Source organism: Struthio camelus, chromosome 15, assembly GCF_040807025.1.
Source record: "Struthio camelus isolate bStrCam1 chromosome 15, bStrCam1.hap1, whole genome shotgun sequence".
NCBI classification, from domain to species: Eukaryota; Metazoa; Chordata; class Aves; order Struthioniformes; family Struthionidae; genus Struthio; species Struthio camelus.
Genome location: NC_090956.1, coordinates 6,750,985 through 6,766,699, shown reverse-complemented (window position 1 = coordinate 6,766,699; position 15,715 = coordinate 6,750,985). Strand labels below are relative to the sequence as shown.

Below are 15,715 nucleotides of genomic sequence, written 5' to 3'. Positions count from 1 at the left end.
ACCACAGCTTGGGGAGTCGATACAGCTTGGTGGGAGCTCCGTGTTGAACAAAGTGCTCCCCAAATCAAGCCTGTTGTCTATTTGATCCCACAGTCAAAGGTTGTGAAAAAAGGCTTAGCTTGATTTCTGCAAGTCTTTCTTGTGTAAAGCCTAGTGCAGGGAGCAGGCCAGATCCTGTGCCCTGTTGGTGCTGTGTGCCTTTGAAACAGCTCCAAGTCCCTGCTTGCATCAGTGAGACCAAGAGCCGAATGTGGCCCTGTGATTTATTTATAAAATTCCTGGGGGGAAGGGGAGGGCATGTGAAGGTCTCTAGGCTGCAGGCAGAGGTAAGGAGCGCAGCATAGATATAAACCACGGAATGATAGTGCAAATCAGACACGTGCAGGGAGGAGGAAGGGAGGACATGCTCGCTGCTTGCAAAGCCACTGGCTATGTGGGATGCCAGAAAGGAGAGTTTAGAAGAGAGGGATTCCTTCGGTTCTCTCCCACATTCCCCGCCTGCTGACAGGGTCAGTGTGCATGTAGCAATGTTGCCTGGTGCTTTAGCTGATGGTCTCCAGTTGAGGAAATAGTCTACTCAGAGCTGGGAGGTGGGGAGCTAAATGGAAATTATTAAGGAAGCTGGGGGGCAAAATATCATGCTGTGATCTTCGAGGAACAATAACGAGGAACGTTCTCTGGTATTGCTTGTGCTGGCATTGGGCAGGAAATTTTCTTGCTCCCTTCCTTCCTTTTCAACTACTAACCATAGGGGGAAGGTACCTTCCTACCTTGTAGGGAAACAAACAGTGAAGGAACCAGTTTCAGTCAGGCTGTTGGAGAGTGTCTGGCTCCACTTGAGTTATTTTTCCACTATTTGGGTAAATAAGTTAAGACAATAAGAAGGCCTGCTGAGATACTTGGCAGTGAAATGAATCCCCCAGGAGATCAGGACAATGTTGCTTATTGGTGGGGAGCTGCCTGTGCTTGAGGGTCAGTCTTGCCATTATGGAAAGAAAAGGGAAACAAACGGTCTCTGTTTTAGCACTGGAATCACTATAAGGAGATATGCCAAGGATCGTTAGTGCCACAGCCATCATTATCTCTTGCTCAGATTAGTTTTTTCCATTTTTCTTTTTTTTTTTTTTTAAGGCAAAAATAATGGCTGGTTCCTGTTAGATCAGATGTGGACAAAATAATAGTGATATTGCAGAGTTTGAGGTCTGCAAGATTAAATTTGAAAGGGAGGAGAAATTACAGCTTTGGCCCTGCTTGCTGTTACACCAGCCGGGTGGATAAATGACTCCATATGCAGATAAACAGGGCAAAAATAAAAGGGATGCTCGGGAAGAGATGGCAAGAAAAATAGGAACTAATCAGCAGATTCAACCACTGTAATAATGCAGTAAACATGGAAAATTGCATTATATTAGCTCCTCCGTTTCTCATTGTATATATTAACCACAGTCATCAATAGGCAATTCACCATAAAGATGCAGTGCTGCAGACATTCGAGCTTCCTCCTCGTGGGAGAAGGCATTTGTGATGCTAAAGGCAAAAGTTGTCTTTCTAACTGCGCAACAAAGAAGTGGCTGAAGTCGAGCTTGAGAAATGCACACTGCTCTCAAAGTTAAAAATGTGTTCTCAGGAAAAGGACGGCAGGTCTATTTGTCCCCCGTGCCCAGGCAGTGCTAGCAGCTACGTGCTGAGGCACAGTTTCATTGCAGTTCCAGGATGCTCCCCTGGTGCCAGAGGAAATTGGTCTGCTGCAGATTTTTTTTTTTTTTTAAACTAGTGAACTTGATTTCTAGTTTGTTTAATCTCTCACAAAGAATGGCAAGTAGCTGTTGGAGCGCCTTCCCTTGAAATCAGGTAAAATCAGTGTGTTGCATTATTTGCAAATTAGCTTCATCCCTCTGGCTCGTAGTTAAACTAGGAACTGCATGGTCCTGGGACCCCTCCAGGACCACACTTAGGCTATGCAGTGATTTTGATCATCTTACATATAGTAGATGGAAGAAGTTCCGCAATTTATTTTTAGAGATTTGAACCGGAAACTTGGGCAATCATAGAAAAAAGATTTTAAAAAGAAGTGATGATAATACAAAACGGGGAAAAAAGCAGTCCCAAACGTCACATTAAAATCTGATTTCTTTGCACTTTTATCAACAGTTCCAACCACAATCAGTGCATAAACCTACCTACAACCCAGGATGTTGGAAAATTACCGAGAAACAGCCCCATCCTCCCAGCTGCTTGGTGAGAAGGGAAGGATGCACCTTCAGGTACAGCCTATTATATTTTTCATCCTGTATTCCCCATTTCCATTGACTAAACCTGCTTGTTACATTGCCTGGGGCTGGGGGACAAGGTGTTTGCAAGAGGGGAACTTCAGAAGTGGCAGAGGGGAAGTTCAGAAGTGCTTCTCTAAACCTGCCTGGAGCCACAAATAAGCTCTAAGTCTGGGACCACTCTGCACACAACTGCTCTTGGCCCTGCAGGCTCTACTTGCCCTGTCTGACCGGGCAGAAGTGGTTGACGATGGTGTTTTCTGCTGCATTTGCTGTTGATATAATCTGCCCCTGTGGAATTTTGTTGTCAAACTCCTACTGATTATAACAGAGGTAGAATTAGGGCAGCACTGGGCACTTCTGTGTCTAGGAACGATGCAGCTTCGCCTCTCTTCCCTCCTGCCGCATCATGAGAAAGCAGAACATGTGCTCGGTTATGTGACCCTCCCAGGGTCAAGTCAAACATGGCAGAGGGAATTGCGTCCCTGGCGCTGTAACGGCCATGCGGGGATTGCATGAAAGGCTGCGCAGGGCGAAGGCGAGGTGGGCGAGGGAAAGCAAAGGCTAGTAACTTTTTGAACATCTGGCTCATTATGGCAACTAGATTATATCCATCATGTCCATTGTCTAAGGGAGAGATGAGCAACGGGGTCCACCTCCTTCTAGCTGTGCAGGCCAAGTTAAAGCAGGCGAGCGTTTCTCTGTTTGAGGTGATGTTTTGCTTTCCTAAATAAGTGATATGGCCCCAGACCAAGTGAGCAGCTAGGAGCTGCTTAATTCTTGGCAACCAGTCAGAGTTGCCAACTGCGGTGTCGCAGACTGGGGTTTCTCTTGGACACCCTTTTCTTCTGGGTTGGTTGTTTGCTTGTTTTCTCTCCTGAACAAATGGCTTGAGGCAATAACATGAATTAGCCTATTTATCCTCTCCATCTCTCACTGTTTACAAATGCATGTGCAGTGGGACTCTCTGCCTTCAGTAAAGTCCTTTCTTTTCACTCCAATTTCCTCACTGTTGGGCTTGCGTTCGCCCCTTGCAGCAACTGAAATGTTTTGGACGTGCAATGCTCACCAATTGCTCTCATTGCACCTGGCTTTCCCCGGGAGCCTCTCAGCAGGGGATGTCCAGCCTGTGAAAAGTTGGGGTCTCTGGTGTGTGACTTGCATCCCTGGGTGGGCTGGAGGGGAAGCCTGTGGTGGGACTCTGTGCCAGAGAGCACCGTGTGGGTGGGCAAACGGTGTGGAGTGCGACGTGCCAGGGGTCAGGAAGGAGCTGCGGATTTCACTGCTCCGGTGGGTCTGTCTTTTCATGGATGTGGTGGCTGGTGGGGACCAAGGTTTCCTCGTCAGTGGGAAGGATTGGATAGGGCTGACGAGCAGCTCGGATTCAATGTGTGACTGCTGAGGGCTTCTGGAGCAGTGCTGGGCACCTGTAGGACTGTGGTTATTTGGTTGCTTTCGTGTGTATTTTCTGATGAGAAAGATGAGGAGGGAAAATGGGGATAGGGGTGTATGAGGATGGATGGCAAAGCTGAGGCATCCTGCTGTGCCTCAGGAAAGCTGGTTTTGCACCCGTACCCATCACATACGTGACCCTCTCGCTGGCACATACGTGTGCATGTCTCCCTCACGCCAGGAAACCCTGCATTAGCACAGGGAAAAGTCAGGCAGTGCTTGCACGTTCGATAGCTCACTGCTTCAGAGCATGATGAGGGCTGAGCGTAATGCCTTTTAATGTTCTTGCTCCTAATTATCCTCTTAATTACTCAATGAAATGCCCAATAAAACAAATCACTATAATTTCTATTTTATTCTCTGCCTTTTGCAGTTTACTTAAGAATGTAGGATCCATTAAGGAGGCATTTTCTCATTAGGGAATACTTTCCGATAGATGATACTTTGAAAATGGTTTTATGTTCCTATCCTGTTTTTCATCCTCATTTTCATTGCTAGTTTGCTAATTACCGAAGATGCTTGTGTTTAGGTCGTGCTGCCTCCCTGGCTGCCCATCCCCTTCTGTAATCCGATGGTGAAGTCATAGTACTGAGTTTGCGACATCCCCATGGCAACCGCCTGTGATGTCACTGCCAGGCATCATGATGTTGCTGGCAGATCCGGGTGAAGGCAGTGGGGCTGCAGAGGTGAGAGTCATGGGCTCTCCCTTCTCTTTGAATAGAGAGACACCGGGACTTGGGAAGTTTTTAAAAATTGCTTTTAGCCTTCCCTTTCTCCCCCAAATTCAGCCCACAGATTCCTCCTGGAGATGCCTGGGGGATGTCATGTTGCACCCGCTGGTGGCCCTAGAGTGGGGAGGGGGATGTGGGGCTGGTTTTACCTGGGATGCCGAGTGCCCAGAGGTGGCTGGGGCACAGGACCCCCTCGCGTGCCGGACAGGAGCAGCAAGCAGCACCTCTCTGGCATCACCCCTGCGAGCATCTCAGCCCTTGGCTGCTCCAGTCCCGTGCCCGCCGCAGAAATGGCGCTCTTCCTGCAGACGAGGTAAACTGGGCCACTCGTTTGAGGTTAGATTGATAAATAGGCTGTCTTCGGTGTTTCTGGGTCTCTTGTCGTTGCGCTGGCAGTGCGGCACAGCCGAGAGGGAAGCGGTGGCTGCCAGGGAGCCGCTGGCTCTGCAGAGCGCCCGGCCGTGGGAGCCGCCACGGGGGCTGGAGCGAGGATGCCTGCTGCAGGGTGAGGGGTGCCCACTGCATTCCTGTGCCTCCGAAATGGGCAGCAATCGGCCTTGTCCTGCTTTTCCCACGGACAAGGGGGTCCTGACACCTTGCCCCACCATCTTGGCTTCTCCAACGGCCCAACCTGTGAAGAGGCCGTCTGTTTCGGCCCCACGTGGTGATACCACAGAGCCGAAATGAACCCAGGCGTCCTGGTCCACCTTAGCACCCGCCTGGCTATGGTCTGGTCTGACTTGGTGTGTCCGTTTGCTTTTTTTAGTGCTTTTTGCCTAGCGTTGGCAATATTAGCACAACACGATGCTGTTCATGCAGAGGTAGTGAGTGAGAAAGACTCGCAGCCATTCCTTCCCAGCAGTGGGAAAATAACCTAAGAATAATCACTTCCCACCTGGGGCAGAAATCTAGATCACACCACGAGACGACACAAATTAAGGCATTTAAAATGCCAACCCCAAAACTTACACGTGGAAACCAACTACCTGATATTTATGTAATTTATGTAGCCAGCAATAGTGAATGGCAGAATCAATCTCTTTATTTTATTTTCCTAAAGTAGGAATAAAAATGATGTTTCAAAGGCTGGTGTGTCTCGGCTGAGCGGTGGTGAGGAAAACCAGGCACCGCAGAACATACTGTCCTGTCTCCTGCTTTCTCAGATCATAACTTCTGAGCTGGATTCGATAGAAATAAATGTTCAGTAGTTCCAGTGGTGGCCTTGGGAAATGGAGCTAATGGAACAAGACAAAAAAATTGTTACAACATTTTGACAAGCGCTTAAATATTTAATGCTATGCACAGCAAAACCCACCCAATTGTGGGGAGTTTGCGGTGCACCTGCAGGAAGCACTGCCCTTTGTTAACATGAAATCGAGCCCTCCTGTGCGTGCGGGGTGAAAATTAAGCAAATGATATTTGAGCTACATGCTGGTAAACAAGCACTCCCGGCCCCCAGAGCGAAGTGTGCCGGGAAGGGTGAGCAAGGCGGCGGCGTTCCCGTGCCGAGCCGCAGACCCGTGGTGGGACGGGAGCGTGGCAGCGCTCCGGTTCTCGGAGCGAAGCAGCTGAGGGAAAACTCATGCCGTTACACAGGGAAGAGGCAGCAGAGATGAAGAGGCTGCAGTGATTAAATAGGATAGGCTGAAATCCTTCCAAAGCAGGCTTAAGAATTAAGAGCCATCAATGTCACATTGAGGGTCACTCGCCGCAGGCCGCCTCCGGCCCGCTGCCACCCGGCGCGGCTGCCCGCCGCGCCGTTGTACAGCCCCATCCGAGCGTGAGAAAGTGCCTCGTCCGTTTCGGAGAGCGCCCGGCCCTTTCCCTCTGCTGCAGAGAGACAAACCTCAGCACGGAGAGCCTGAGCGGCAGAAAGGGCGCTTGCCCAGAGGGGAAGGGTTGGGCTGTGCACAATAAGTTCAGATTTGCTTTGCATTCAGGCGTCGTTAGGGACGTGGGGAGGGAGAAGGCGGTGGGTAAAGGATGGCAGTGAACGTAGCTGGCGCGGTTCATGTCTCGTTTGTGCGGGAGGCTAACGCCAGGTGGGTGTCTCTGATCCCCTGCCAGCGGGAACAGACTATCGGCACAAGTGATGGAAACAAATCCAGAGATGTGTCAGTCGATAGCACTGGGTGACTTGGAGCGGGGACAAGGCATGCGCTGCCATCCTGCACATCATGGTCGCAGGCGGTTTATTTGCTTAGATCTTTGCCTCGTCGTTCCAGTGTCCATGAAGTGACCATGGAGCTGAAAGCCACCAGCCCCGACGCTTCCCTGCTAGTATTGCAAAGCAGGGTGCTTCTCAGGCCACACGCCGGCAGCGTGGAGGAGCCCCGGACCGACTGGTCTGAGCAACAAACCTCTCTGTATGATCTGGGGCTCCACTGGACGAGTTCCCCTCCCTTCTCTCCGTATTTCCTGCAGCCAGGAAAGGCTGCTCATAGCCAGGAGGTTTCACACATCATTAGAGTGAAGTGTCTGAGCTGCACAGCCATCAACCCCAATCAGAGCCAGTTAAAAGGCAACCCTTCCTTTAATCACCCAGGGATACTCAGGTTTGGAAGCTGAGCCCAGTGTTTCCCTACGCACAGGGACAGAAGGGGGATGGAGTGAGCGGGAAACCATGCTGAGATCAGACCTCTGGCGTTAAAAGGCAAAATGGCTCTGGGCCCATGACGGAGCAGATCTGGACCCCTGGCAGGAGGATGAGGACCTTCATTTACTTATTTGCCCCCCATGGATGACTGGAAGTGGCCACGGGCCATGGTCTGCCTGTGCAGGGCCTGCAGAGCGGCTGCTCTCTGTGGCTGCAACCTTAAGCAAGAGGCAATATATAAAAAAAGTTTCTGGGCAGGCTAAAGCCACTGGATCTTCCTCCACAGCTGCCTTTCTGGCACTCAAAGTGGAGGCATCCTGAGCAAGAACTGATGGCTGGAGGTGTTGGAGGACTGCAGGCACTGTGTCAACCTGCTACTGCGCAAATCCACCCACAGCAAGCAAGTTACCCAAAACCTTTGATCTGTGCTTCACTTTTCACTATCCCAGCCCAGCCGCTGGACAGCTGTAAAAGTGTGTCCTTGTGTTCATGAAGCAATGCAACCCTAAATTTTTTTCAAACAGCTGAGATACACGCATGGACAAGGAAAGTACACAGTTACCTGTCTCCTAAAGCACAGCTACCTGTGAAATCCCTGCTTCTGCATGCCTGGAGAGCCACACAACTGGATAAGGCTGTGATGCTCATACTGCATTTCTTCCTAACCATGTACAACTATGAAACCTTCTGTTTATAGGCATGCAGCACCCACATATGCTACATACATCTCATGCAGATACGGGAAAGACTAACATGTGAAAATCATCACAGGATTGCCCACATACCTGACTACAGGAAGACCAGCGTCCTTCCAAAATGCTCCTAAATGCAGAGGTACCTTCACAGCGTCCCTTGTATCAGAGCTTCTAATACTTATGATTTGTCCAAGGGCAACTTTGAAAAATGTCACAGTTTCTGTTAGAATTGCCTGTGAAAGACTTGGAGTTTTAATTAAAGGCACAAGAGTTTTCAAAAAAACCCCCAGATGCTAGAGATTTTTTACGAGAAAGCAAACGTTTTTACAAGGAAAGAAAATGCCTGCCCACGGTTTTTCTACCCTGTCATGTCTGACTTTTGGCTAAATTGCTTTCTAAGACAACCTCATGACCCGCTCTATTAGGAAGCTCAGCAGCCCAGTTCCCATGTCCCAGGGGTCTGCCGGGGCACGTGACACCAGCCAGGCTGAACAAGGCAGCGTACGCCCACGTGCACTCCAGCAAGCTGTGTGATCTGGGACCGTGCATGTGCATGCACACATGACCCAGCACAAGAACCGAGCCTGGCATTGCATGTGTGGACAGTGAATTGCAGATACGGCTCTGCACCCTTAGAGCGGTGGCAATGCAGGCAAAGGCTTAGTGAAGTTCTGTTGTTAACCCCTGAAAACCAGGAAACGTACTTTTCATGTAATCGGGTGGCATTTTGCCCCTGCTGCTGCTATTTAAGGAGTTGCCAGGACTGAAGACAACCGTGTAAGAAACAGCCAGGACATCCCTACGGACTTTGTTTTGATCTCTGCCTTTCACGGCCTTCGTTTTGTTCTTGATTATGAGTTTTAAAAGCAAGTCTGTGATGGGAGGTGAGAAAATCTAGCTTAAGCAGAGTTTTCTTGGCACCAAGCATTTGCCTTTTGGAGCTGCCCTCATCTGTTGGGTAAACATGAAATTATCATCTTGGACTGGAACTGATCCTCTGGAGCCATGTTATTCCATTCGGGAGAGGTATTTTCACCAATTTTCAATGTGGATTATTTTTGTGACTGACTGTAATAGTTTCTTTGGCGGTATTAGGGCTTATTATGTCAGGATTTATTCAGGCATGAAGTGATTGGACATGCTGTAGTCCTGTAACTTTCATCTGCGCGCTGAAATCCGAAAGGCCACCTCCTCCTGTTCCCTCCGCTGATGCAACAGAAACAGCCTCTCTGCTGCTGGACCCATCTCCCAAGGTCAGCTTTCCTGCGTTACTCCGTAACTGCTAAAGAAGCAAATTTAAGGGAAGAAAGTTCCTGAGAAAGACATATAAAAAGTTATGTAGATCAAAAATCTATATAGGAAAGCCTCTTAAAGCAAGAAGGAGGAGAGGACCATGAGGGAGGGATTGCATTGTCAGAGGAGTAGTGCGAGCACCAAGAACCCCGGACGTTAGCAGAGGGGTTAGGTGCAGAAAATGCAAGCGGGGATTAAACGCAGATTATACTGCAGCAATGTTGAAACATTATCAGTGCTGAGACGTCTAACAAAGGGTTTTATTTATTTAGGAGAAGAACTGTTGGACCCAAAGTAGTAGTAAACATCGTTCTTCTGGTGTTTTTTTTTTAACAAGGTGGGGAGGCAATGAGTGTATTAACTAAGGGAATGTGTTGTGGCATTTGGTATCTCCAGGAGCCCTTGGAGAAATGAACTGCTGGACCTGCTCCTCAAAACCATGTGTGTGTGGGATTTTGGCAGCTACTCCAACCAAACACTCTTTGTGCTCCGCAGGATATTGAAAGTAAAGGTTCACTCGAAACCCATCTGTGCTGTTCAGTGCCAGGTACAAATGAATTGATAAAACCAGCATTACAGTGGTTGCAGTCGTCCTGGCTCCATTAATACCTTCAAAAATTGTTCAGGACCTTTGGCTTATGGTGCTCCTGTCTTGGGCTTGAGAAACGTTTTGGCTTGTGATTTTTGGTCTGTTCTGAGCCAGAGTGAGGGCTTTACTGTAGGACGGCCCCTAGATTATGCTATCAGACAGTTTCTAGACTTGCTGAGCTTTGCATTTGCAGCTGAACACAGGGCACTGAAGCAGGTGCACCACCTTAAATCACTTCTAACTTTGACATGCGGAGATGGATTACAGGGGACGGATTGACTGGCTTGTGTTAATTGAGATGACTGAGGCACTGAAATTAGGACCTTACTTGTCCCAAGATCTTTTTATGGTCAACAAAGGGTGATGGGCAACTCTGACCCTCTGACTCCAAAGTTTGGATCACCTTCTGCTTAGGAAAAAGGAGCTATTTTCAGCATACTGAACAGACTAATCCAGGTGCCCTCACAAGCAGAGTGAGTGTGCAAGCGTGCGTGTAGGACAGGATGAACTACTGGCTGTGCAAGGCAGTGAACAAGGCAGTTCCTGCATCCCGCATGTGGTGGGACCACTACCTAAGAAGGCAGCAAGGCACCCGCAGTCTGGCAGAAAGAGTCCAGGGTTGCGAGGAGCAGGGGGCTGTCTGGCCAGCATGTCCCATCACACGAGCCAGAGCTAGTCTCTGCTGCTTTCAGCAGCTCGATTCCCTGCTCCAGCGAGCGCTGGCTGCTCAGGATGTGGCAGGGAGAGGAACGCTCTGTTCGACAGCTGCACATTCCATTAATTTAATGAGGTTTTTTTTTGTTTTTTGTTTTTTTTTTACAAGGCAGATGGTAAAATAGCTATTTTCTGTTGTCTAATAAATACCATCAGCAAGGCAGAAAATGTGCAATCTCGCCAAGCTTTTTCTGATTCCTTGTCCTTCTGTACTGATACGTTCCCTGTTCACTGCTGGGAGCCAGTTGGGGGTGGGTGGTAGGGATGGGAGGGGAGATGGAGACACCAAAGGCAAGTCCGAAATTGCTGGTGGGACGCGCACAGCAAAACCGCAGCCTCCCCTGATTGGGCAGAGCCTCTGTGTCCTGCTGGGAAAGCTGCACTCTGGCAGCCTTCACCGATCCAATTCTCACTTCATCTGATTGCAGTAATAACAACTCACACAAATTTCCTGCCTCAACCTGAAATCTTCCAGCTCTGCAATGCAAATAATATAATGTGTGATGAGGAGCCCGATGACGGGTATAATAATAATAATAGTGATGATGCCTTTATTCAATGAATGAGTGAATCAAGCAAGCAAAAATAAATGGCATTCAGAGCTTGGAAATCAATAGGAAGAGAAATCAGGAGGAAATGCAGGGGGAATTGCATCTCTGGGGGAGCGCCGTCCTTAGGAACAGCATGAAGGAGAGATGAGCAAAACGCTTTTGGGCTGGGCACTCCTTGTCAGCCTGCATTGCTCCCAGGCTCACTCTTCTGTGATTATATTGCATCCACTGAGCTGGCTGCTGTTCTCTGCCTGATCCCAGTTGCTTTGTGATCCCTTTGGTCTCCTTGATTTATGGCTCTCATGGGCTCTCTGAATGTGTCTAAGCAGTTGGCAGGCTACATGACCCTGGGTTGGGTAATAACTTGTCTTTTGTCCCATACCCAGGAGGTTGGCCGTAAAAAAGCTCTAGACATTAATTTTCCTCTCCACCGGGGTGGAATTGCAAACTGATGAGATGGTCTTTGCCCTCATTTATCTCTTTGTTCCCTTTCTCCTCTTCTTTTTGTCTTTCTCTTTTCTCCTTTTCCTACTGCTTGTTGCTGGTCTCTTTCTTCCTCCCCTCCCAGTATCTCTTCCCATCATGTATCACCCACCCTCCCACCTGTACATGACTGTTTCTCCTCTCTCCACCTTGTACCTTATTTTCTTCATGCATTTCTTTCCTGTCTCAAATCGCCCATCCTTTTGCTTGCTGTGCATAGCAGTTGTATATCCTTACCCATAATAATAGTCTGCTAATACAGTAATTCTACCAAAGAGACCCTTTAAAACCCTAGAGCCTTGGTGAGCAGTAAAACTCACCTTTTGACTTGGTTTCCTCTTTATCAGGGATTCATTTCAGGCAGGATTTCCTTGTGTGCAGCTCTGCCACTCTCTGTTAGTATGAAAAGGATTAAGTCCTGCAACAGGTGAATACGTTTCACAGCTCTGATGAGCAGGATATATTCCCCACTTCCCGCAGGTACATGGGGGATTTAATCATCCAACACCATGCTTCTCTTTGCTGCGTGTGTTCAAAGGGTTGTGTTACACACCCGTATCTACACAAAGATCTCCTGGGGAATGCCCTCTTTCACCAGCACGGTATTCCCACGAAACCTTTGCAATATCCAAGGGATTTTCCCTCTCTCTCTGGAGAGATGCTGTGTAGCAAGTTTGGAGCTGACACCCTGCTCTCTCAGGTAATGTTTCCATGGGATGAGCTTGTTGAATACTCTACGCCAGCATTACCAGTGCCAGTCCCTGCCCTGAGCATCTCAGATGCTTGGGACCTGACTGCTGAATCCTCTCTCGCTTGCTCCAAGGGTCCAGCATGGCTCCTGCACCTACTCCCAGGCTCTTTCATGTTTCACAAGCCTAAAGAAAAAAAAAACTTCCTTTTACCCTTTCCTCTCTAGCCTCTTTCGATCCTGTCTGTGCAGCTTTGTATTGTATTTGAATGTACACAAACCTGCTAGGGGATAAAATACGCAGAGGGCAACACTAGGAAATTGCAGCTGCACTGGAAGGTGGCACTTGGTAAATTGCCTCCCTCTCCTCTAGCACCTCCAGCAGCACCTGCCATAGGACAGTAGGGAAATAGCAGTGCCTTATAGTTCCCCCTATCCCCAATGCCTTGTGGGCTTGGGAACAGGGGCAGGAAGGACCTGGGATATTCTCCTCCCAGTCTCTCCACTGGCTCCCCAGTGCTGCCAGGATGGGCGGCAGCAGCTGAGGTGGTGCTGCTGAGTTCAATAGCAACCAGTGAGCAGCCCTCAGAGCTGGCCACTGAACAGGGTAAGTGAACAAATAGTTGACTGCCAGTCCTGTTCTTGGGTAGCCAGCTAGTTCCAGGACAGAATGCCATGGTTTTGTCATCTTTTGCAGGTCACTGAGCAATAGGGCAGAAGATGGCACTAAGTGGGGAGATGTGACTTGCACATCTTCCTGCCAGTTTATTTGCTGGACAACGCAGACCTGGCCAGGTTGCCAACTTTAGACAGAGGAGATGATAGGGAGAAAATACAGCATGTCTACTGCCAGGTACTCAAGAATCTCTAAGCGTATTGTCAACGTGGAGCTACAGGGCAGTGTTGCTCTTCCCACTTCACACACAGGAACGCTGTGGCCCTGAGAAGCTGTGAAGTCTCCTGCCAAATCACGCCAGGGACCGTGATGTCAGTTTTATTGTTACAAAACTCTGAGACAGCAGACCCCTGCGCTACACTAACAAAGTAGTAGAAACTATTAGTCTTTTCTAAGAGAAAGATCCAAAAGCTAGTGAAGTCATTGGTCACGCCTCCCCGTGAATCCTGTAGCTTTGGCGTTACTATTTGACAGAGAACAAAAATATTTGATTTTAGACTCAGATGCTACCAAAACTTCAAAGCTAACAGACACAATAGCTCCATGACAGAAAACGTAGACCAGGGGTCTGAACTGAACTGTGCCTGATCTAACTGAGTTTTCACTCTGGATTATAAAAATCTTGATAAAGTGGCATTTTTGAACAGAAAAACCTATTCCATGTGAGACAGGGTCTTCAGCAGACAGGATGACCAGAAGGTGATGAGAAAGTCTGCAGACAGAGAGGGAAAGTATCAGAAGACTGTGATGAGACACATTACCTTGCTAGTCCAGTCGCGAGGTGTCCTTCATGGGTTGCTGCGTACAGCAATGGTTGCCATCTGGCCTACTTTTGTCATCTTAATGATCCTCACTGAAACAGTTGTGAAGGGTCAAGGAGTCCTGTTGAAGGGACAAGTGTCCCAAGGAAGTCTGTAGCCTACTTTGTAATTTGCGGTGGTGCTGATATTCCCTTCAACAGCAGTGTCAGATCAACATTTCATGGCTTCCCCTTAGAGCCCGCATCCTGTTGACCAGCAGCAGTGGCTAGCTGGCTGGACTTCAGGATCCACATTTGAAAACCAGTATCAAATAACTTCATCTGCTTTGGGGGAGGTTACAGAGATGACAGAGCCAAACTCCTCTCAAGAGCAGTAGATAGCATCATGAGGGGTAATGGGCCTGGGTGGCAGCCTGAGAGGTTGAGGCTGGGCACGAGGAAAGAGGTGTTCACTAGGAATGTGGAGCAGCACTGGAACAGTTTACCAGAGAGGCTATGGGGTCTCCATCCTTGGAGGTCTCCAGGACGCAACACACTAAGCCGTGGCTGTTCTAATGTTGGAGACAATTTTGCTTTGAGTGAGAGGTTAGATTAAAGACTCCTAGAAGCCCCCAGCATTTCTGTGATTCTGTGAAGCCCACTTCTGCTATCAATTCATACAGTCCAGCTGGGGTCGAGAGCGCTATGGCTACTTATCCCAAATAAGGACCTCACCCACAGAGCTATAAAGTACATTGGAGCTTTATCACCTTGCTAGTGAGTCCAATCACCTCACCTAGGCACTTTCTACCTTTAGATGTGATAGCTGTGACACCTAGCAGTAGTATAATTGAATCCTCTGCCATGTCCGGTGTCAGAATTCAAGAGAGAGCTCACTCTGACATCCAAAGGAAAGGGGACTTTCACCTGCCTTTCCTTTTTCGCCAGCCCAAACCATTGTGTTGACAATAGAGCCAGGCTTGAAATGTCACCTGTTTCTAGCTGATAAGTGAGATTTATTACAGAAAAGCGGGTCTATTGGTCTCTTTGCTCCTGAGGGGACTAGTTCTTCAGCAGAAATGAGCAGAAAGGGCTAGGGGCTTTTAATGGAGTTAACGGAAATTTCCACCAGGGAGCTGAACTGTTGGCATTTAGTTTTAGAGGAGAAGACATCCAATTTTATTTTGGGGAAAAAGGCAACAAAAACCCCAAGAAAACAATGTATGTTCAGAGTGGAAGGAGGGACCTCCTGCCACCTTAGTTTCCTACCTGAAAGGAGGCTGCTGTGCCTGGGATGGCACATCTTATTTGTCATGGTTATGGCAGATGGACTAGCACTTTGCTTTTCTGAAGGATGGTCTGGATAATTTAGGAAGAAGATATTTGTGAGTATGTTTGTGTATAGGCCATCAGTTCTCTTATTTGCAGAGCGTGTATCTCATTTAAGGGATTATCTGGGCTGATATGTGAGGTGGTGTGTCCTGTCTATGCTATGCTTGCCCCAGAAAAAGAGGAAAGAATGCGTCTTCCTAAACACAGACACGGCTGGGTTGATGTCAGAGTGCTGCTAGCCTCTGTACTGGAAAAGGCACTGCCTTTAATTCCCTGCTGCGAGGGGGACTCCCGTGTCTTGGTTAGTTGGCTGTGGTACATTTCGTAAGCTCGGAGACACCAAGCGTTACTAGCGCAGCAAACCCCAATTAGTTCTGGAGGCAGCACGCAGAGGATTGAACTTGCTGTTATGTCACTCCCCAAGGTGACAGCAGGGAAACCAGGCTTGGAAATGGGCTGGTGCAGAACACGCAACCCTTCACATGGTGCCTGTGTTTGCAGGCCCAGGGGCTTCCTGGAGAGGAGCAGAGGCTCCAGCCTGCACCAGGAGGGGTATGTCTCTGCTATCAGCTGGTTCAAGAGCTCTGAGCTGGCAGCACTGACTTAAGGGGTGCGATAACTCCACAATAGGGCCATAGATACCACCCACTTCTGTAGATTAAAATCAGAGCCAGTTCCCAAACCAGCTATTAAAAACCATCTCCAGCATCTCCTTCCTCCTCCATTTGTTCAGGTGCAGACCAAAGTCCTCACACGTAGCCGTGTCCCCGCCTTTGCCAACCTTTCCCCTAGACAGGTTGGTGGTAGCTTGGTAGCACGTTCCTGGGGGCCAAAAAGCCGTTTTCAAGCAGATTTTGCTGTTGGTACTGAGTTGTGCACTGTCCTAAACTTCCTGCCCAGTTGTCT

The 15,715-nt window shown here is 48.7% G+C and overlaps 1 protein-coding gene across 4 annotated transcripts in view; it reads left to right on the top strand.

Annotated features, from left to right (window-relative positions):
* Positions 1 to 15,715, top strand: part of ELFN1 (extracellular leucine rich repeat and fibronectin type III domain containing 1) — a 119,483-nt gene that overhangs the window by 23,372 nt on the left and 80,396 nt on the right. For 3 of the 4 annotated variants that reach the window (XM_068908803.1, XM_068908802.1, XM_068908801.1), the window contains exon 2: positions 2,152 to 2,264. The gene's annotated coding sequence lies outside the window, so the exon portion shown is untranslated. Of the gene's footprint in view, positions 1 to 447; positions 510 to 2,151; positions 2,265 to 15,715 lie in introns of those variants that run through there. The other variant, XM_068908804.1, reaches the window with a different exon arrangement.